We start from the raw sequence: 6,000 nt of genomic DNA on the forward strand, positions 1-6,000 counted from the left end.
AAAATAATTAGTTAATTACTTTGTATTTACTAAGCTTGCATATATCCAGATACAGTTCCATGCTGCCTAGAACATGTCACTGACTGTTTTATCTCCTGCTAGTGGGCAAAAGAACACCTGCAGAGGTGGGCTTAATTTAGCAGATACAGGGCATCAATATTTTTGCAGTAAAGGCAGAGGTTTTCCAGTCTGTCACTCTTGATTGTTTTTGTCACAAAACACATGGAAAGAATACAGTTCTCCAGTGAACAGCTTCAAAAACAATTTTTATTCTGTCCCTTCAGAGTGCCTTCAAACTCCTTTAGATTAGTGACATCTACAGCTTTATAAATGCATCATGACTTGAAATCTCCACATTAAGATTAGATTAACTGTCTCTTGAGGTCAGACTTGTGCAAAAGTTTCTTGGATATGACCTAATACCCTGAGAGCAAAATATTCTTACTGGTCCTGAATACTTCAGAGCTTTAACACCTCAGCCCTGCATGTCTGTGATCTTGGACTCCAGTAGATAAAGCAGAAAGCCAGAATCTCATGGGTGAGTTATGTGGCTCTTCTGTTCATGTCTTACTGTGTAAGAATCTGCCTGAAAAGCTGCTCTTTAGATTTGTCTTTGACAGTGCCTTTGGTGCAATGTGCAGCACAGTTAGACAGTACATGTGCAGCCTTGCTTGTACTTCATCTCTGAGCAGGATTGTCAGGCAGTGCATGACAACTGACAAAACAGTTAAAGGTGACATTTGTGAGTCAGTCAGTCTAAATAATTATGCTCAGTCCCTAGCACGTGTCTGTATTCTTTGAGATAACCCCTTTTGAAACAGCATCTCAACATCAGCAGGAAAAATAGACAAGCTATGCCTTTTGTTCTTTCTCTTGTGTTTATCTTCCACTTACCTTCAGCAGTTTTTGATACTAGTGGTGTCTAGGAAGATTCCCAAAAAGATTTATTTTTGTAACATTTTCCTGCACCTCTTCCAAAATTAACTGTGATGCAGCTGAAGGTAAGTCTGCTGCACAATCAGTCCACGGGGCTGGCAGGGACTCTGAACAGATCCGTCCTGTTGGCACCCTGGCAGCTGGGCTGTTCTCACCTGTGTCTCTGCAGATGGATTGCAACAGTCTCTGTGCCAAGTGTCCAAGGATTATATTCCCCCTCAGGAAGCCATGGGAGAATGTTCCTTCCAAATACAGAAGGGCATTTATTAACTCCTGCCTTCCAGTGACAACAAGGCCTGAGGAATACACTTGTGGATTGTGGGTAACCTGGGCAAAAATATTGTAAGGACCCAGGTGAAGCCTAAAGCCTGGACACAGCCATAGCACAACAGCTCTTTATAGAATAGTCCACAATGATTTGGATTTTAAGAAGTTGTAGATTAGTTCTTTGTTTCTAATTCTAGAATGTTTTTCATACTTGGTTTCTTTTGGTTTTTTATTTTTTCCTTGACTTTTTTGTTTTTGCTATGCCTTTCTTACTGCATCTTTCCTTTAAACCTTCTCTTCTTTTGTATTCTATTCAAACTGAGACATGCTCCAGATGCTTCAAATAGCCTCTCCATGACTCTCTTGGCACATTAACCCCACCCCAGCAGGTTTGCCTGTGGATCCCACACAGGGAGAATTTGGCATACTGATACCTCATGAAGCCAATGTCAATATGTCCAAGGTACCCCTTGAGCCAGAGCTATTTATGTTGCTTCCTTCACTGGGGACAACATTATTCTCACAGTCAGTAAATCTCCGCTGTCTGAGTGCTGGAATTTAATTATCTTGTTCTATTCAACCAGCTGCTACAAAGAGCTGAAAAGGAGAATTCCCTCTGGTACACAGGTTTTGCAGAAGGATTCATGTTTTGCATAAGTAGCAAAGAAGCTCAAACACACAACCTTGCTGTGAGGTGGAATGAAGTTTTCTATGAACTATGACACAGCTGTGTGGATAAGCCAGCTCTTGTTTTACGCAGACTGAAAGGATCACTGCTGATGGGCTTTGGCCTGAAACTCTCCAAATGCTGCCCTGAAAAGTTAAAAACAGCCTCTTTCTCCTGGAGTGTGGTCAGGGGTGTGGCAAGTTGTGTACCTCACTGTCCCCTCCTCATTGTAAGTCCATGTTGGCACGTGAGGCACTGGTACTGCTGTGTTGTGTGAATTTATCAGCCACTATGACTGATTTCCAGGGAGGCTGTAGGTTGGTCATATGACGCTGTTAGATATCTGGGTTAGCGAAGAAAACAAATTCCACTTCTGTGCAGTGATGCTGAAGGCAGTTTTCTCTGATGTTCTAAGTACCCCAGTATATAGAAATATTAAGTTTTCTGGAAAAAAAAGCAACTTTGAAGACAGGTGGTTTCCATTCTACAGCTGTAGAAGGGAATCTTCTCCCTGTGTATGAACAGCCCTCACTGGATAGAACGTCCAGGTATAAAAATAATTTTGAGAATCAGGAATGTGTCTATTCTGTTTGTATTCATATATCATCTTTTTTACTTTCACAAAAAGAAACACAAAAAAAGCCACAGCTGGTCACTGGTGTACCTCTGTCTACTGAGGAATGAAATCATAAATTTTCTTCCAGCTACTGGGAAGACTGCTTAAAAAGTGCTTTGCACAGTCCCAGGCAGGAAATGAGGAATCAGAAAGTGGATGGAAATCAGTTCTTTGACACAGCAGTGCTTACTCAGAGTTTCAGATATAGAGGGCTTGGTGCATTTAATTTATATCTATTTGTGCTACAGAAGGTGATCTGAAATCTGTGGTTGGAAATCTGCTGTGAATCAGAATTCCCAGCATCAGCTTTCTCCCAAAATTTAAATGAATCTATAATAAATCAATTTTCTTGGGAATAAAAATGTCGAGTGTTGGCATTTCTAATTAACAAGGTGTGCCAGTTTTTTAAAATTTAGTTGTCCCATGTCTCTACCAAATAGTCTCTTACAGCTGTAATGTTGTTCACTTGACACCTCATAAATAATAATTTTCACATGAAGACTTCTGTATGGAAGACTTCTTAGATTATTTGAATGAATTAATGCATAAGAATTTTATTAATTGAAGAGAAATGGGTGAAATTAATACAGAGTACTAAAAGTAATCCACAAGAACTGTGTAACTTTGGTTGTAACTCAATGTTGATGTTGTTAGGCAACAATCTCCCTTCTGTTAATATTTTATGTAATTGGGTCAGCAAACAAAGACTATTCTCTTTTATAGGAGCTCCCTATGTGAAAGCAATTTGCTGATTCCCTTTAGGGTAGAGAGAAGAAAGTAAAGCTCAGTAGCAATAGAGTGACTTTCTGGTGGTTTGTACGTGCATGCACGTTTAAAAAACAAACACCAAGAAGCCAAAAGAATTCCATTAGTTGCATTCAAAAATCCTGTTTTCAAGAGGTGATAAGGCACCATATTTTGCCAGAACTTACATAATAGGAAGGTTCAGTGTATTTCAACTCTGAAGTTGAAAACATGAATTCATGTACAGCCAGATGAACTTAAAGCAATTAAAAAAAAAAAAAAAGGAGATCAACAAAACACCCAAACTAAAACCCCAAGCCAAACAAACCACCAGAACCCAAACCCACTTGTTTTCCTTTATAAATGTTTTCTCTAAATTCGATAAACAGGACTCTGCTATAAGAAGGGCTCCTGCCTAATCACTGTTGCAGGCCCTCAAGGAGAGCAGGAGTGTTTCAGTCTGGATGAAAATCAGACCTTGGCTGTTTGGAGCACTGAAGTTTAGCCCTGGTCAGAGTGAGAGAAAAGAATTTCCCTTCTCAGGAGGGGTGTCCTGGCTCTGAGTGTGCTCTGAGACCCAAGTCTCCAGCAGTTTAGTGAGGGCACTTTTGCTTGGGGATAAAAAAAGATCTGAAGCTGGGATTGTCCATCTGTTGTTAAGGTGTTTTGCATTCCCCAATTTCCTCCAACTTCATTTTCTGTATTTTTTCCCTCACTGAGAGAGGACTGACCTCGCAGGTAACATGTTCAATGTGGGCTTGGCAGGGGGAAGGGGTGGGGTAGTTGGTGCTTGGTGTAGTTGTGTGGTGGTTGGTTTGTTGTTACACCCTGATGTCCTGCTACTGTATTTTCTCCATTTTAAGGAGGTTGGCTAAGCTCAATCTCAAATTCCTGAGCCAGGGATGCTCTGAGTTTCCTCGAGGATCTTTCTCTTGCTTAGACTCTATCCTGTAAGTTTCAAGTATATTGCACTTTTTCTTCTGTAACTACTTCCCTCATGCACATGCTTATCTAGTTGTGTTCCAGACAGGTTTCGGCTTATTTTAAATTAGATTTAGCAGTAACTAACCTTCATTTATCCCAAGAAATTTGCCACTAACTTAAGGCTGCATATTGCAATGAACACACCAACTAATTTTTTGCAAATTTTCCTTATTCTCAGGACCAAAGCTTGAGGTATCAGGCATTCTTCTATTTACTTGGCATATGTGATGTGGGTACATTTTTATTGCCCACATTCCACCTCTTCATTAGTCTCATTCTCTGTTTTCAACTAATTTAAAATGTCAGGATCTGCCACTTCTCTGCCAATTTCATGATGGCCTACACTGGCAAACACCCTGAATTGCACTACAGTCATTTCTGCAGGTGGAGAGGGCAATGTCTCCTGAGGTTTCTTTTGGATGATGTCAGTTTTGGTGTCTGAATGCTGTGTATTGAAACTTTATTTTCTAGCTGTCTTAATCTTCAAATCATTATTTTGGATGGAAAGAGAAACCTGTGACTGAAAGGCACCTATTTTTATAATTGAATTCACTCAATAAATGTGACATTTTGTTAATTATATTTTATAGAACATACAGTTGTTTTGTCTGTTCCTATTTCCTGGTGGTGTACAAAATAAGGAAGCTCTGTTTGAGGTACAGCCTTGAGTGACAAGCCAGAATGGTTTTTTCATGGACGTATAAACGTCTCCAAAACTTCTAGGGGCCTGCCATGCTCAGGAAGGAGAAAGTTTCTAATTTAGATGCGCTGCTTTCTCAGCCTGGCATGTGATATTTGCCATTTCTACTTTCCAACCAGGCTATTTTTAAAATTTTTATATTTTTTACATATTGTGATTGGGAAGTATTTTTATTGAATTGACTGAAAATACTTTAAACTTGACTATCAGACCTTTCTTTTCACTGCCTCTTATGTAGCCGTGCACAACAGCACAAGGAATTGTACCTTCCTAGTAAAGGGAGACCCTTTATACTGCAGTGAAACCACTCCAGACGTGCTGTAGTGGTAACTGAGGCACATTACAGCCACACAGGAATTCTCACACTTTGGGAATCCGGAGTTTTTCCTGATGAAAGCCCGTTGCTGTTGAGGCATTGCAGTACAAGGAGGGCAGCAAAGTCTCCTGTTACTTGCTGAATCTTGGTGTTTATGAATTTTGTACTCTTACAAAATAAGATAATGTTCTGGTTTGCAATTAGCCAGCTCTCAGCCAAAATCAAATTTTCTCCTGGTCTCGTGTGGCAGCTTTGCAGCAGAGATCAGCTGTGGAACCTTGCTACCGACACAGCATCCTGAGATCCTTCTTTCATGCAAATTATGACTTTTTCTGTGAGCAAGTGATAAAGCTTTTTCAAACACGGTAACCTAGCAAATAAAAAGCCTCTGTATTTGCTTGAGGGAGTGGCTCCTTTTGTATGCTTCTTAGTGACCTTAATTTCCATGTGATTAAATTTTGATCTGTTAATGATTTCACTCTGATGGATGACAGAGAAATGAGGGACAAGCAGGAAAAACTGGTACATCACTGCTTGCAAATGAGCTGATTTGAAAAGTACAAGAAATAGATATCAAAATTCAGCTGAATTGTCTTTTTCTTCCAGTTAAATTATGTTGTATTCTCCTTGTTATTATTTTGTTATAAAGATGTCTGGATTTCTGATTAGGAAACAGATTCTCAAACATAACTTGACTGAAGTATATAGCAAAAATAACTGAAGAAACCCTCAAAAACTTGAGCAATGTAGTGTTTCCTCTGATGCTTATT

Source organism: Onychostruthus taczanowskii, unplaced genomic scaffold, assembly GCF_017590055.1.
Source record: "Onychostruthus taczanowskii isolate IOZ18803 unplaced genomic scaffold, ASM1759005v1 scaffold19, whole genome shotgun sequence".
Lineage (NCBI taxonomy): Eukaryota > Metazoa > Chordata > Aves > Passeriformes > Passeridae > Onychostruthus > Onychostruthus taczanowskii.